The sequence below is a fragment of the Sinohyriopsis cumingii genome, chromosome 11 (genome assembly GCF_028554795.1).
Source record: "Sinohyriopsis cumingii isolate HCF-2022 chromosome 11, ASM2855479v2, whole genome shotgun sequence".
Lineage (NCBI taxonomy): Eukaryota > Metazoa > Mollusca > Bivalvia > Unionida > Unionidae > Sinohyriopsis > Sinohyriopsis cumingii.
Window position 1 is genome coordinate 81,821,414 of NC_142971.1, and position 18,698 is coordinate 81,840,111.

At 33.3% G+C, this 18,698-nt stretch overlaps 1 long non-coding RNA gene across 1 annotated transcript; it reads right to left on the minus strand.

Annotated features, from left to right (window-relative positions):
* Window positions 1–14,065: 14,065 nt before the first annotated feature.
* On the minus strand, window positions 14,066–18,267 carry LOC149788842 (uncharacterized). The gene is made up of 2 exons (XR_016424444.1): window positions 18,157–18,267; window positions 14,066–14,339 (listed from the first exon to the last, which is right to left on the minus strand). It is a non-coding gene; the product is annotated as an uncharacterized LOC149788842 (long non-coding RNA).
* Window positions 18,268–18,698: the final 431 nt, after the last annotated feature.

Below are 18,698 nucleotides of genomic sequence, written 5' to 3' on the forward strand. Positions count from 1 at the left end.
ATTCCAAGTTTGTTATATCATGACAGAGCATTAGATCGATAGACAGAATGGTTAATAATCTTCTGACCTTATAAAATCATTTCCATAGCATACCCACATACTCGTCTCCAATTTCTACCATATGTTACAGACTTTTATGGAAAGAATAGTTAGTGCTGAAAATACTAAGTCTTTAACCATCTTCTCTATTGTAGATTGGATTTTAAATTTTAATACATTAATGAGCGAGTAAATAAATGAAACTAGTATAGTACAAGATAACTCAATGTGTAATAATTTCATTCAAAATGATAGCTCATTTTCACCATTTTTATCTCTCTTTGTCTTCAATTTCAAAACCCCAGCAATTATTTCCATCCATCTTGCACTTGTTCTTCAGAATTTAAATCCTTCACATATTGTAACATCTCTCTCAACTGTTAAGGTGATCTGAACTTACCTTCATGAGCATGGGACATGATACTTACTAATATATTTGCATTATATTAGGCACAACATGCAAATAATGGGTAAACACGGTATACTAATCATAATCATGCACCTTGATGATTAAACTCGTCATTGTCATCTAGATTGATTAGTGAACTAGGTTTAGTAAGCACAGTCATGTCGCTTGATGCCTAGACTTGTCATAACATTCATATTAATCAAGATTAATGGACAAACTAGGCGTAGTAATCATAGGCATGTAGCTGGATGCTTAGACTTGGCAAAGCATGCATAGTCATCTAGCTTGATGGGTAAACTAGTCGTAGTAATCGTAGTAATGTGGCTTGATAGTTAGACTGTGCACATCAGTCATACTGTTCTAGCTTGATGGGTAAACTAGGCGTAGTAATAGTGTTGTAGTTTGATGCGTATACATGTATAAGCATTCATGCTTATCTAGCTTGATGGGTAAACTAGGCGTGGTAAATCTTAGTCGTCCGGATTGATGGTTAGACTTGCAACAGCATTAACAGTTCTCTAACTTGATGGGTAAACTAGGCGTAGCAATCATAGTCATGTAGCGTGATGTTTAGACTTTGGACAGCATTAGGAGTCATCTAGTTTGATGGGTAATCTGGGTGTAGTACTCATAGTCCTATAGCGTGATAGTTAGATGTGCACAGCATTCGTCCTCTTCACGCTTGATGGGTAATCTAGGCGTTGTAATCGTAGTCATATAGCATGACGCTTAGACTTGGAACAATATGCATAGTCATCTAGCTTGATGTATAAACTAGGTACATTACTCGTAGTCATGTAGCGTGATTGTTAAATGCAGTCATGTAGCTTGACTTTTAGACTTGGCACAGCTAGCATAGTAATGTACCTGGACTGTTGGACTTGGCACAGCATGTATTGTCATATAGCTTGATTACATATAAATATTATGTAATGGCCCTTTTCTGTGTTTCTTATTTTCTTTGGTCTTTATTTTATTGAAATCCTGCATCAAAACGAGACATTTAAAATATGATTTGTTTGTGATTGTATTCCCAACAATTCTCTATGAGACTACAATTTCAAATATACATTATTTACTTTAATGCAGTGGCAAATATATGTAATGTCAGTCGACTTCCAAGTCACTTAATACATGAGATGTCATGTCATGAGGCTTCAAGGCTTTGACACATGATATGCAATGTCATTTGCCTCCCAGGCACTTGAAACATACTCTGCCATGTTGTCATACTTCCAAGGCACTTGACAATTATATTTCATGTTATCAGGATTCAAGGTATTTGACACTTACATGTCATGTCACTGAACTTCCAGGCATATGGCATGTCGTGTTATTGAATTTCCAGGCACATGATACACATCATTTCAGGTCATTGGGTTTCCAGGCACTTGTCACATAGCATGTCAAGTCACTGGGTTTCCAGGCACTTGATACATATCATTTCAGGTACTTGGGTTTCCAGGCACTTCATACATATCATGCCATGTCACCAGGCTTCCTAGGAATTGACTCACGATATATCATGTAATGGGCCTTTCTGTCACCTGGCACATGCCATATCATGTCAAAGTTCTTTAGACACATGGCTATTCAGTATATATCTAACCTTAACAATATCTTTACCATTTTGGAAAGAATAATCAAAACAGACTTCGGGATAATTTTGATACTGGTAGGTTTATTGTGTAGGTTTATTTCAAACAAACATTTCTAAAAATCTATCAAATTTTCAGAAAATATTTTATTTTATATTGATAGTTTTTTATGGTGCTTTTAATATTCTTGTTTGGAATAAGAATAAAGAAACTAATATTGACAAAATCACACCACCTACTTTCCACTTCGAAATCCTACTTTCATATGACAACCTGACAGGAAAATTACTCTAGAAAATAGGTACCCTTTGGTTCATTGGTGATATTTTGATCTCAGGTGTTGAAACATTGACTGGAGGCCTTGTTCGCATGTTTATAAGGAATCACACATAGGGTTTGAAAAAAAGCTTATGTATAAAATCTCAGTGTATTTATAAGCCTGAATTTCCTCCAATAAACTATAGATCCAAGTTGTCAAATGTCAGAATAATGGGCCCTGGATATGATCACACCTCTTATATATGGCTTCCTAGGTACATATTTATTAGAAAACATTTACTGGTATGTTAAATCAATCTACTGTTCATTTTTACATCAGTTGAATTGAATTCTTGCCCTGTAAGGCAGCTGGAAAAAACTATCTGCTGCTCTGGAAGAGCTTTCTCATGCGCACAGACTTCTGTGTGAGTGTTTAAGAGATGCTCTAGATTTGTTGATTTATCTCACTTTTTATTACAGTATGAATCTAGATTATTTGGCTATGGTCAAAATGTGATTCCTGCAAAGAGTGATGATTAGTGTTATAGAATGACATTGATATTCCTACATATATGGATGATGAGTTTTGCTGACTGCTTCTCATATCAAAACCCAATTTTGAAGCCTGCGTCAACTATCGTTAACACTGTCCTGAATTTCATTTTGAGAGAACTGGTTAAAAGAAGACCATCTCAGTTTAAACACAATTGCATATTACATGAAGTTATCTTGGGGGCCTTGATAACTTCAAGAAGAGAGTTGACGTGCTTGGGCATTAGTATTCCGAGATATTGTGCCAGTCTCAAACAATCAAGACAGTTTTAAATAATCTCAGATATTATTTGCTTATCCAGAGGATTATGAAATGTAAGATACCATCAACATGTTTATGGAAAGATACAGCTTCCTAGGAATGAGTTGTTTTCCTGTTAGTACCCACATTAGCATACGTTTCCTGGGAATACATGGTGCCCAGGATGGTACCCGCATTAACATACGTCTCATATTTATTATGAGTTCCCTGCTTCGTACCCACATTAGCATAAGCTACCTGCAAATAATTGGTGTCCTGCTACGTACTCATATTACCTTAAGCTTCATGGGAATGTTGAGTGCCCTGCTTTGTACACATGCTAAAGTAAGAGTACCCAAGCATTTTACACAAACATGTCTGAACAGGAAGGCATGTCATTACATATGGTTGCAAGCTTTTTGCGATGCTAATATCGTTTTTACACATCATTTTTAGGTGTATCTCTTAGTTCCCATGAAGCTTTGAAAGCCACTTAAGGGTAAATTTAGACGACTCAAACCTTTTGAAGCAATGTTAGTAAATACTGCCTTTATCATAATAGTGCTATGTTGTGTGTAACATAATGTGTTTCTGATGCCTCATGAATAACACTTTAGTTCTTAATATTTTGTGTTAGAGAATAAATGGTAGAAGTTAAAAATGTTAAACATTTGTCCCTTATTTAGTTATCATTTTTTAATTATGGCCGTGGCCCAGAAGCACAAAAATCTAGATTTTTTTAATTTAATACTTATTGATCATATTAATAAGAAATGTAGGGAGCAAATTTATTAAAAATCATATTATTTTCAAAACTCTAAAGATCAACGCATAATACAGTTTTATCTGTCATTGGATTTTGACAAATGTTTGATGCAACTAATATAAAGAGAAATAGGGAGGAGAGGTCACTGCGACTCAAGGAAGTATTCAGTATTCTGTAAGTTGCTTCCGTGGAATGGGATGGGGGTTCATACACTCTTTCTGACGAGTATATTGTATTTGACTTTTACCACCTAATAATGTTTTTCCAACTAAAATGATGTCTTCAATACTGTCTTCCTTTCTGCAAATCAGAGCAAAATAATTTTGTTTCAAGCTTTTTTCTGCTGTAATATTAAAAAAGATTCATAGAACAAATAACATATTGTATTAAATGTTTGGACCATAATGCAATACTGAAATAGTTAATCAGTGCTGCTCATGCCATGAATTAATATTAATGAAATAGAACATCGTGAAATTAGGCATCATCCAAGTAAGTGGATAGTGAACCTCTTAGACATGATGTCTCCATACAATTAATTCGTCTTCATTTAGCAGTATCGTTTATGTAGTTTATCACCTTTTAATGTTTTTCCAACTAAAATTATGTCTTCAATAATGTTTTTTTTCTGCAAATCTGAGCAAGATTATTTTGTTACAAACTTGTTTTGTGCTTTAATATTAAAAAAGAATCCTGGAACAAGCATACTCCTTTGTATTAAATTTTTGAACATTGATGTAATACTGCACTATTTAATATTAATCAAATAGATCCTTGTAGGATTATGCATCATTCAAGTAATTGGATGGTGGGTCTCTGAAACACGATGTCTCCATACAATTAATGCATCTTCATTTATGAATCAAGGTCTTTATGATTTTACTCTAACGTTAGTCCAAAATTGCCTGGGACTAGGAAATGTTACTAAACGTTTTAAAGGTAGCTCTCTAAAAATATAATGCAATAGTGAGGGGTGAGGACTGAATAGGCAAAGATAAAAAGGCTTGAAAAGACATCACTGACTATAATACAGTTTAATTTGCTATGAAAAGGCCACCCATTCTCTCAGCAAAGATATGGTCTCTCAGACCAGGTAATCTAATTGTAGAAGGTCATTATCAACATGACCGATTAATATGAGTATATAAAATATGGTATTTGATGGTAGTGCTGTCAAGGGAGGTTTTACAGTATTGTGAGAACCAGAATATTTAATCTGTTTTATGTGTGAGACAAGGATGATATACTCAATATAAACATTTTTTTAAAAAGCATTTCTGGATTGTATTGTGAATGATAAAATGAAACAAAACAAAAATATTAAAGTAACCTGCACATAAAATAAAGGTCTTGCAAAAATGTAAAGTAGGTTATTATGCATTGCAGTTTTCTTCTGCTGATCTATAAGTGCTGACTGAAAATAGTAAACTTTTTATATTCTCCCTATCATATTACATAATCGTACATGCTGCAGATCAAACCATTTAAAAACACAAATATTCAGGTAATGCAAAACCTAGCATGAATAGTATATACTCTCTTCATCCTATCATAGATGCAAATAATACCATTAATATTCAGGCAATAAAACCCCAGTATGAATAGTATCTACGAGTAAATAACATTTAGTATAAAGGACAGTCACTGTACACAAAGCATGCAATCAAATATCCACAATCCAAAAAGACACATTTTCCAAATGTCCCATCTTTATAAAAATTCACGTTTCTGAAAAAACCCACTAATTTATAATAATAAATTAAGAATATGAAATTGTCTTGAAATTTAAATACATTAATGAACAAGTAAATATATTACAATAGAAAAGATGGTTAAAGACTTTTAGTGTTATTAATTTTGAACTCAGATATACTTGACCAGATGGTTAAAAGTACTTTTGAAATGCATCCTGGGGAAGAATTTATTAGTTTTCAATACAATGAAAGAAATTTAATTTGGCAATTTTCAAACTTTTCAAATGTCAAAAAAACAAATGAAATGTTTCTTAAGCTATTACAAAACCCATCAACATATTAGAAAGATATAGCTTGCAGAAAAGGCAAATAAGCATTCATTGTTTCTTACTTAGACTTGTATTTTGTTTTGTACATAACATATTTTACAAGACTAATGATGACTAAAATTTCTCCCTATGGATCCTCTATCTTTTATGTGCTTCGGATGCCTCTCTAGTATTTTGCTTTTCAGTGTTATTTATTATGAAGTCCTATGAGATCTTGAAGCATTTTCTAAAAAAAAAAAGATTTGGACATTTCACTGTAGTTGTTGTTTTCCTGAGTTCCTTCATGCTCAACAAACCTTGAACGTGTTAAAGACCTATCTGTGATTTTTTGACATTAGACATGGATCATTTTTAAAAATGTTATCAAGCTCTCCTTTATGTTTGTATGGAATTATATTTACACAGACTATTTTGTTCATTTTCATTTCTGCAGCATTAATTAGCACATTCCATATCCCAGAAACTTGATCAGTATTATAACTGTACGCATTGACCTTCATGGTGAATGTAATCTTTTCGGAATTATTGTTTGCTTCAAGGTGCCCAATTTAAAAGTCTCCTTTACACTTGTTTGAGGACCGATTCTTCCTTATTCCAATAACCTGGCTCTGAAATATATTACTGTTTTCATATCTGTCACACTAGACTTTTTAAATAAAAAAATATAATACACTGAGCATACCCTTTTAGAAAGTTAGTATTACAAACATATTGAATATGTGGTTTGGTTTATGATTGATTGCTGTGCTCTGCCTTAGAGATTTTAGAGGATATTTTACTTTCAAAGGTGTATGTGATTTCTTGAGCATTGTGTAGCTGTGGTATTTGTTCTAGGTGAGCTGCATATAAAGGCATGTCATTGAGATTCACTTAATATGCATTACAATTAGTTTGCCTTGACTAAATGAGATAAAAAAGTCATGTGAACAAATATTCATAACAAATGCCGAAGAGAAAGAAATTCAAAAGCTAACTTTGTCGAAATGACGTTGATATATATATATATATATATATATATATATATATATATATATATATATAGTGTAGCGTGAAAAAATATCCTTTAGATTATATATATATATATATATATATATATATATATAGTGTAGCGTGAAAAAATATCCTTTAGATTATATATATATATATATATATATATATAGTATAGCGTTAAAAAATATCCTTTAGATTAAATTATCTTTCTTTATTTCTTTTGTCCTCATTTGCACTCATCTTGACTAAGAAGAACAGTCTAGTATGTCCTAAGTGAAAATGTTGCTGATCAGACATCCGATATGGCAGGAATGGCATCCATCTTGAAAGTATTATTATCTATACCCCCATGAAATGGATGTTCATGTCAACGTGTTGTTTTCGCTTGAAGCCTTTACATATATATCTGCTGTCCTAAATACGAATTGTCAATGCTAATCACAGATTATAAGATCATATCCCTAGGAAAGAGTGCGCCGAAAAGAAGCAAGAAACCGAGAGAAAGAGAGAGGGAGAGAGACAGAGACAGAGCCAGAGCGATAGAGGGATGGGGGAGACGAGGAATTTATTCACTGGAAACGAAATATGGTTCTTCACTGCAAAAAGTAAGATTTATTGCATGTTTGTAGCTGATGTTAAGGACAGATCAATGTACAAAAAGCTAAGCATCCTGATGCAATGGCAGAACGTTTCTTTTCCCAGAGACACACCGCTTTCGATGAAGGAAGAATTCGAACCTGCGACGCATAAACAGCACGTGCGGCCGACAAGTCAGAGACTCTTGTAACAAATGTGATTTAACAAGAAAGAACATGGTAAATGAAGGGTACAAATATCGATTAAATTAGCAATAATCAAAACATAATTATGTACTGTTTAAAAAAAATCTAGTTTACTACTACCATTTCGATATTCCAATGTCTGACTGACTTCCATATATTGAACCCTAACCCCATCCATAATCACATCGCTTTGTAAGTAGTATCAGCTTACGGTCAGATATTTTTTAAAGTTGTTTCATCTGTCGTCAACGTTTTAGCACGACACTACTTTTGCAGCCAAGTTTACAGACATGGTTTTAATGATAAAGTTAATTTATGTGTTTAAATAACATGTACAGCAGTCGTTAAAATAAGTTTTGCTAGAAATGTGTTTGAATATATTTATCGATTAAAACATGTTATTCTATGGAGCTCCTCAATTAACTGATTGAGCACTAACGTAGATAAACAGTGCAAAGAAACATAACTTTTAACGATGAAATATGAAAAACGAGAGTCATGGATTGCCAAAAATCTAGTCAATAAAAAAGCCCATCACATTAATGGCTGAATAATTTGATTATTTTCACACCAGTTACGTTTAAAGGTTACTAATATTCCCTGATTTTCCATACTGATTATACAGGATATTTATAAAAAGGCCTGATACATGTTAAGCATTGTCAAAAATACTCTTACATTCCCTTTAGTTTGTGTCTAATTGATGGATATAAGTTGAATGACAGTTGAATTATAGCAGAGTATACATTTTAGTCTTACTGGCGATGTGCAACTATAGACAAGAAAAAACCTGCTAGATCCGCCTGATAATTTTAACTCTATGGATTTGAAAAGTAAGCTCATCAGCAGAGGGGGTGAATAGACCAAAAATTTAGAATATAATAAAGCTTCCTACGAAGAGAGAGCGAACAGACCAAGTTTTTATACCAAAATGTTTACTCCCTGGATTTGAATAATGAATTCTTTTAACACTAGTCCGTACATTGTTTCAACTCTACATGTATGCACTTTGAGATGATGATACTACTGTTGCAAAGGATGAAGCCCATCAAGGTTGCTTCACCAACTATTCGTGTCTTTACATTCGGGATATTTATACAATCACCCCTAAGACATGTTTTTTAAAAAAGAGATTTAAACATTTTGAAAGCTAAGGGTCTTACATTATTACTGTGAAGAGGAATGCAGCTAGGTGCTATGATGACATTAATTTGAATGGGTGATATCTACAGTTCATCTATGCTGATCTGAGGTCACGCACCCACAATACATGGCTAAATGTTCAAAGTATGGAGATACAATTTAGAACAAAATGCTAATGAACAGTCAATTACAAGTAGTCCGGTTCCATGCATTTTGCTGAAAAACATAAGAAAGCAATGAAAATAAACTCTCCTTGATCTTGAATGTCGAATGTAAACTTGCACGCCATCAATTGATAAAACTAACACATGACTGGTCCGCCTGTTTCTTTATATGTATTCCTGAAATTGTGAAGTAGAATTGAATATTATCGTTTCAACTAAAAAAGAACAATGCACTTACGTTTCAATGCATCACTAAACATAATGACTCAGCTATTTCTTACTATGATCTCTTTATGGCCGCATGTAAACAAAACGATTAAAATTATCTGATTATTTTTTTTTTGGCGAGTAGCTACTATTAAAAAAATTGCAAATGATCTGTACTTCAAAGTAACATGAAAGTTTAAACAAATATAAAGTATTCAATTCGAATGGTTATATTTTCGTTAATGCAATATAACTTATGTTGACCTTTTTTCATTATGTGTCCTGGCTAGTGCCAAGTATAGTCTTCGTGAATTTTAAAACTTAGCAAATACAATGGAGTTTATGCAAATGCAAAACAATAAAACTGTTACGTAACGTGGTGTACATATATACCAATGTAAATTTAATTCCGCAAAAATGTCAGTAATTAAGTCATCATCAATCATTACATGGCCTGTTCTATGGATATATATTGAATTGGTTTAGTTACTGCAATAAATGAGTTAACCACCCTACCCCTCCCCCCCCCCTCAACTAGTGAGAGAAGTTTATTTTATCACAAAGAAAAGAGAACCTTTCATAATTGCTCTTTTCGGGCCTTAGTATTTTTTCGGACCTGACACGGGTTGTCATTTCTCACCCCAGGCTAGCACCCATATCTGACAATTCTCGAGTGCTCATTTCAGACAGCATTTGATGATACACTTGGTCTAATAGTTTCCAAGCAGTGTGGAGTTTACGCTACGCCTAATAACGTTTATCGTAGCATAGCGTCCAAGCTCCACTCATTGAACAATTATATGTGGTTATAGTCATATTCAAATATCATTTACAGATTTGCTTAAATAATGAAAATGTCATCATTCTTTATGATCGTTCTGTCCAAATCTAAGATGTAGACTTACGTTTCGTTTCACACTATTGCTGTCACAGTTTTCAACAATGTCGATAATATCATATTTGGTAATTGCTCATTAAAGGAAGTGCCGCCTTTCGTCGTGATTGAACATTTTAGTTAATTGTATTATATGCAGTTGTTGTATTTTTGTAATACAAATATGTATTATATCAATAAAGATTATCCTCTCTGTGTCGGAATTGTAAAATCCCTCTCACACAATAATTCATTTCTTCCTATATTCGAACTCGGCAAATTTACATTCAGTAGCATTATAATATAAGGTGTGTCCAGCAAGCAAATCCAGTTCTTCTGACGCTTTTGACTTAAAGTTCATTTGTTTCATGGAAAAAGCTGTTGCAGCAAATTTTCATGTAATGACGTATACAATCCCAGAGAACAGATAATGTGAATCTTTGCGTTCTGGTGGAAGCTAAAGTGCACAAACAGCAGCCATGAAATGAACCAGCTTCAAAACAAATGTCCGAATTGGGTCTCGGGGTTTAATGGAAAGGTAAAGCTGCTATGAACAAACTTGCGGATAAAGCGTTTGTCAGACATAACGTTGCCGCAGATTGGTTGGACCTTACAATCATTTTAAACGTACTTGCTGCGAATAAAACAAAATATCAATATGCTAATGAAATAATGAATCAATGCAAGATCATTTTTATTTGTAAAGATGAAAAAAAAGAAGTTGAACGACCACTTATTCCGTCCCTTTTTCTGAACTAATTTGCAAACTTTACAATATTCTCGTCATGCCGTTGATGTGTGTAGAAATAACTGAACCAATTTCAAATTGCTGACGTCTATAGACATATTTTTTTTTCTTTCTATGAATACAGACATAACTGAAACTCATTCATGATGTTGGGTAATAAAGACGTAATTGAATCACATTCACACTGTACTAGAAATTTGCACCGCATTTGAAACTTAAACATTGTTTACATTTTTATTCGAAACGGATTTGACGACCAATCATTGATTAATGTGGCTTAACTATTTCTAAAAGTAAAATTGGTTAAAATGAAAAGGAAATTGGACAAACGCTTGTACTGCTCAGACTGCTCATAATAGTAATACATTCATCTGAGACAAACTCATGTCTGTAAATAATTGGACACATGGATATTGCTGTAAATATATTTTTCAGAATTGTCTCCCTATACATTCACTTCATACTGTCCAAATCTAAGATGGAGTCGTCAGTTTTGCGTCACACTATTGCTGTCACTATTTGCAACTATATCGATAGTATCATATTTGGTAATAGATCGTCAAAGGTAGTGCCACCTTTTGTCATGATTGAATGTTTTATTTAATTGTACTAAAAGCAATTGTTTTATTCTTGTAATAAATAGATGTATTATCTCAAAATAGAATATTGTCCTTTTCGTGTAGGTATTGTAAAATGCCTCTCATACAATAACTAATTTCTTCCTATATTCTAACTCGTCAAATTTACATTCAGCAGCATAATAATATAAGGTGTGTCCAACAAGCAAATGCAATGGTTCTGACGTTATTAACTTAAAGGTCATGTATTTCATGAAAAAGAGGTTGCAGCAAATTTTCATGTAATGACGTATAAAATTCCAGAGAACCGATTCTTGAAAGTTTATGAATCTTTACGTTCTGGTGGAAGTATAAGAGCACAAACATAAGTCTTGAAATGAACAAGCTTCAAAACACATGTCAGAATTGGGTATCGAGGGTTAATGGAGAAGTAAAGCCGCTATCAACAAACGTTCGGATAAATCGTTTGTCAGACCTTACGTTGCCGCTGACTGGTTGGACATTACAATGTTTTCAATCATACTTGCTGGGAATAAAACACAAAGATATCAATCTGTTACAGAAAAGGATGCAAGATAATTTTAGAGTTATTGTGAAGAGGCACCAAAAATGTTGAACGATCACGTGTTCCGTCCCTTTTTCTGAACTAACTTGCAAACAATATTCTCATCATACCGTTGATGCATAGAAATAACTAAACATTTTCAAACTGCTGAGATTTATAGACATAATTTAAAACTATAAATGCTATGAATAAAGACATAACTGAAACACTTCCATGCTGTTGGAGAATAAAGACGTAACTGATCCAATTTCGTACTGTACTTGACATGTGCACCGCACTTGAAAATTAAAAAGTTTGTCATTTTTATCCCGTTCTTTTCTAAGACACGGATCTGTGGAATAATCATTTTTTAATGTGGCATAGCTCTTTCTAAAAGTGACATACTCCAAGAAAAATGGTTAAAGTGAAGAAGACCTTAGCAAAAAGCGTGTCTAGCTCAGACTGCAATTAATAGTAATAAATTCATTTGACACATTTGCATGTCTGTAAATATCATTGACAGAAGGATATTGCTGTAAATACCATTGACATAATGGTCATCCTATACATTCACTCGACTGATCGGCCTATCTGTAAATATATTTGACAGATGAGGGTATCTATGTAAATACATTCGTCAGGTGGATATCTCTGTAAAATTATCGTGAAAGTAGTTTATCTTCAGAAATAAAATTGCCAGATGCATGTGTCTATAAAAACACTTGATATGTGTGTTATCTGTATTTAATTTGAGTTTTTTTTTTGTGAAGTAGTTCGTTTATTTCATTATATGCTGCTGGTAATGGAAAATTGAACATAACTAATGACCTTGTCCAAGATCAGTGACAGTTTTGTAAACAAAACTGGATAACAATAAGGATTAACAAGTTATGGTGAGTCAAGGACATTATAATATCTTCACGCAGCCAGACCTTGTGTACATGCTCTATTGTAACAAACCAACTATATTTTCTAGATTAATGCTCTTTTGACCCTTATCTTGACTTCTCTTTCAAATATAATAAAAAACGTTTCTAGTATATTATAAATATTGTTGACTTGTAAATTAGTCATCTGAGGAGAATCGATTGGGCAGTATATTTGATTTGGGTGAAGTTAATGTAATCAGATAGTTCTTAAGTGTACAGAAAAGGTCTCAGAAATAAAGCTCTTAGCCATAGTGATTTTGAAATATAGTGAATATAACCTGGGGAATCTTGGATTATTTAATTTCAATTCAACTAAAGACTGGTGGCACAATTTAAGCCATTGATATATTATTAGATTTAAGACTACTGGCCACTACAGGTACATTTCAATCTTCAGCTCGGAGATTATTTTGAATAGCACTTTCGATTATGCAGAACTTTGCTCACTACAAATTGTGTTAGCAATAGGAAGACTATTTGGTATTTAATTCGCAATGCCGTAGGTTATTCTGACATTATCACATGTCACCTATGCGTATACATTATTTGTTGAATTTAACAAAGCATGCTGCTTATAACTCTTTTCTGACACATAGATTTAGAACATAGGGTCTTTAAAAATGATCTTTATACAAAAACGTTTGTCGGATGCATCGTTCTGTAAATACATTTCTCAGACATTCCGCTATGTTAATATATTTGACAGACACGTCTTTTCTCTCAATACATTTGACAATTGGATCTCCCTGTCGAATTTTTAAATAATTCATATCTGAAAATGGAAAGGATTTGATTTAAACCCTGAAACCTTTTGACATGGAAAATGTTGTAGAGATAAGAATCTAGTCAGAAAATATAATCCTATATATGCCACCATTCTTCGTAAATCATAACGTATGTTTAATTTAGTCTTAAGGAAGTAATTTTAAATTTATGAAATGGTATACCGATGATTTACCCCCATGATGTTCTCATCACACAACATAACATATATATATATATATATATATATATATATATATATATATATATATATATATATATATATATATATATATATATATATATATATATATATATATATATATATTATTTATCAGCGTATTTTAAAAGTCATCTTGACCGTTTGCAGATTGATTTGTTTTTCAGATTGGTTCTGTTTGGAGAGAGAGAGAGAGAGAGAGAGAGAGTGACGCTGAGGTTGACATACACGAAAGAGACTTGCATCAACGTTTGTTAAGAAATACATTAATCATTTGAAGTACATGTCCAATATGACAGTTCTGACTTGATCATAATGTAGTATATTTTAATTTGTAACAAATGTTCATAAGAAACATGTTTTATCTCTTCATTTTCACTTTCCAAAGAGGCTCGGTAAGAAACGCCCCTGTCTGGTACAATGACGTTTGTCCCCGCTCAATGTATAACCCATCATGCAGGCATCACACGAGTACCATGCAGTGCAGCTAGTACATTTAATCACTCCACACGCTGTAATAATAATAATGATAATAATAATAATAATAATAATAATAATAATAGTGCTAATAATGACAATAATAAAAATATGGCCGAAGAAGTCGTAGAAGAAGACGAAGGGGAAACAAACAGCTTCATACCAGGAACATATCAACGATAAAATGTACACAAGATGTAACAATATCATTTTAATAAAGCTGCCGAGCACGAAGTACTACTACTGTAACTACTACTACTAATAATAATAATACAGATTACTTGCAACAAAACTTTTCGCCGATGCGGAAGTTTAGGATAATGCACACAGACATAAACTCAAATATACGGTCTACACACCTGAACACATGTTGGTCAGCCTTCAAAAATTGAACTCCCCCGACGGACAGATGGGAGGACCCATAATTTATATATTTGTTACATTATAAATATATAAATACTAATGACACACTACCAGCCTAGCGAGGTTAAAATGTAAAAGTATATATTTTGTTATTTTCAATATTAACTAAGTACACGTTGATTATTGTCCCCAGAAATTCCATTTAGGGCATACGCCATTTTAGAACACTAACATCTAACTGCCGTTCGCGGTGGTGCTAGTCTTAAATTCTGCCTTCAATTGTATGCGAGAGCAGTTGCAGCTTCTCGTGGGTCAGTGATTCTTCTCGGAGTTTTCCTAGGTTCTTTCTCCACCAGATTTACTGGCCAACTTGAATAGAATATCATGAGCTGACAAATGGCATAACTCATTTAACAACAGCAACAGCATACGAATTACAAGGAACATAATAGAAGTGTTTGGATCATTCATTCCTTATTTTACTAGCATTGGACTCTATAGGTCGAATCGAATCAAATTAGCAACAGCATTTGCAAAATGTCGATAGTGACAGTATTAGTTCTAAATATCGTTGCTACAGTAGTAGCAGTCGAAGCAGCAGCATTAGTAGTAGTAGTAGTAGTAGAAAATCGGCTATAACAGTAGGAGTAGTGGTACTTAGGGGTAATTCTACTGAAATGGTAGTCACAAAAGTGGTAATAATAGTAGGAGTAGCAGTAACAGTAGCAAAATGATTCCTAATGAGAGTAGACGTGGCAAGAAAAGTAGCAAATGCGTCCTAATAACACTTCAGTTAGCAGTAACAGTAGTAAAACGAGTCATAATAACAGTACAAGTATAATAATATCCTCACAGGATCTATCCCATTCGCATCTGCGCGAGACCATCACTCCAAGAGGTATACAGTTGGACATGTTTTCATACCATCCAACATGTTTATCGATGGTACGACACAATAAAATGGGGCCCCGAGTTGCCGAGTGGCCTAGAGGACTGCACGTTACGGATCACTGCCATATCACCTCTGTCTGCTTGAGACAGAGTATCTCGTTCAGCTAATGTGATTATGCGAGTTAGCTTGTCGGTATCTTCTCTTCGATCCGTGATTCTTTCCTGGGTTTTCCAGGGTTCTTCCTCCACCATTTATACTGTCGTCCGTGTATTGCCTATCTTGTACTGAAAAATGGCGTTAAACCCTACAAGAACAACAGCAACACAATAATCTTGGAAATATTGGCAGATAATATGACATGCGATTGTATAAAACTATAATGGTGGATATGTTTGATTAAAAATGGCAAGACGTCGCAAGATAATATAATGTTGGACATGTTGTCATTCAATAAGTCAAGCGATGGGACGTTAGTATAATGTATATTTCGTTGACATTCCAAATGACAAGCAATGGTACGACACTAACTAGAATTGAAAGTTTTTTTGTCAGAAATAAAATAATGACTCAAATACCAAAATCTTTTCAAGAAGAAAATGCGGAGAGATAGAGTGCAGTTATCGTTAGACAGCTAATGTGTCCAGTCTGATTATCACACAATGTATTTGGTCCCTATGTCGTAATAGGCCGTTTCATTATGACGCCATTTCTTTCGGCTGTATGGCTTTATATACATAATTTCGTTATTACACCATGTATTTTGCAATATGGCTATATATACCGAGTTTATTTTTATACTCCGTATATGGGTCGAATGGTTTATTAGCACAGGAAAAACCTATGCAATTTAGCTAAAATGGGCCGCATGTCTTTACCTACAGAATTTCTTTACTAACCATGACAATGAACCGTATGTTTTTATAACCGATTTTCAATATTACACCATGTGTGTTTGCCGTTCGGCTTTATATGCCGAGTTTATTTTTATACTATGTATATGGGCCGTATGGCTTGATATACTGAATTTTTTATACTAAGTATATGGGTCTTATGGCTTAATATGAGCACAGGAAAACCTATGATATTTAGCACCTACTACCAAACACGAATTTCTAGATTATTTTTGGCCATAGCTATTACGTCAAAACAAACAATCTGGCAATAGGAAAACGAATTTAGCTTTTTAAAATCTCTAAATTTTTCAAAGATAACACTGTCCAAAATATTTAAAAGTTTTTTTTAAACAAGACTTGCAAAATGTATATGGGAGCAAATGCAGATGTATCTCAACAGCATAATGGCATGCATTCGAAATATATTCTGATGTTGTGGGGGTAGATTAAATTTTGTAACTATCTCTATTCAAATTACACTCTGACATTTTGGATGAGTGATCAGAACATTATTGCTTCGATGTATTCAAAACTAATATTTCTGTTGTGGGGAAGTGACCTCAGCATTGTAACTACGAACTGCCTCTTAAATAGACTGATTCCTAACTAAATGTAACTCGTTCGGACATGATCAACGTTATGTAGTATTTAAGAACTAAACAAACTTGAAAGCATCTTTTCTAGTGATGATTTATTAAATATGTTGTACGTCACTGCAAGTACCATTATTTAATGCACATTAGACAGTGGAAAACATTCAATTAGAGTAAGAATTAGGTCAAATAATAAGGAGCTTAATTTAAATGATTTTTTTGTACTGTACAATAAAGAATAAAATGATAATGTATTTAAGCATGCACATATAGTTGAAATGATACATACAGTTTTTATTTTTTCTGATTATAAATGTATGCGTCTTCGCACTCCCTTGGATTTATAATTTATATTTTAATAATCCATGAAGACAAACATTTACTCTAGCTACATTTTACATGCAATGTAACAAAGGACATGCCTAATGGCTGGTCAATGCACACTTAAGTATTCCATCCAATCTCTAGCCAGTATATACATTGTTTCCGAAGTTAATACAGTGAAGTTAATTTACGCGAATAGAACATATTGTACTTTACATGATGCGTTCAATTTATTGGTAATGCAAATATCTAGTATATAAATCTCTTACACACCTTTTACATCTCCAACAAATTAATATGCAAAGACAAGACTATGCAGAAGATAGAAAATTGGATACACATAGATGATAAGTCCTAAGATATCAGACGCATAAGCTAATACATTTTTATCCATAATGGAGGAATTTCTACCCAATACCACGTGTAATGGATGAAAGCCAACCGTTAGGGCAACAAACTGCTACAAAGATAAAGGCAAGATTAGAAGTTAATAGGTCAAATATGAAGCTCATTAAGGTAACAGCATCAGCGTTTCAGAAAGTTACATGCCCAGACTTTGCAAAATAACCTCTCACGTTTTTAAGAGTGATTTTAAATGTTAAAATATGAGGTTGATAGTACATTAGTTGGAGAGAAATCGATCTAGGAGTGATGTTGATATTAATTTGAATGTATTGGGTATATACAGTTTTACTCTGCTGACGTGAATTCACACAGCGAAAAAACAAGTTAGAATGATCAATGTATGAATAAAACATTTAAATAAAATTAAATAAAATATACTTACGAACAGTGAATTGGCCGTATGCAGGTTTCATGCATGTTGCTGCGAAACATAATAAAAAGAAAGAAAGAAAAATTTCTTTCATCGTGAATGTCGAATATCAACTCGCTAGCCTTCCGCTGATAGAATGAACGTACGACTGGGCCGACTACTCATTTATATACTCACCTGTAATTGTGCAGCGTAACTGGGAACGATAGTTGCACATAAAACTGCGTATCACTTAATTTAAATTTAGTGCTAGGCGTAATGAATCATATTTCTTACAATGTTTTCTTCAAGGTCGAACGTAAACAAAATTATTACATTTATCAGATTATTTTTCTGGCGAATAGCTACCCTTTGAAAATTTCAACTTGTAAGCAGTGGAAAGCAACAATAAAGTCTAACGAAAATACACAGCATTCATTCGAATAGATATATTTATATAGTCTGCAATATAACTCATTTGGAACTTTCTCTTAAGCTGTGTGCAGGTTAATGCGTATTACAGTCTTGATGACATTTAATGCAATGGATTTCATGCAAATGCTAAACAATACAAA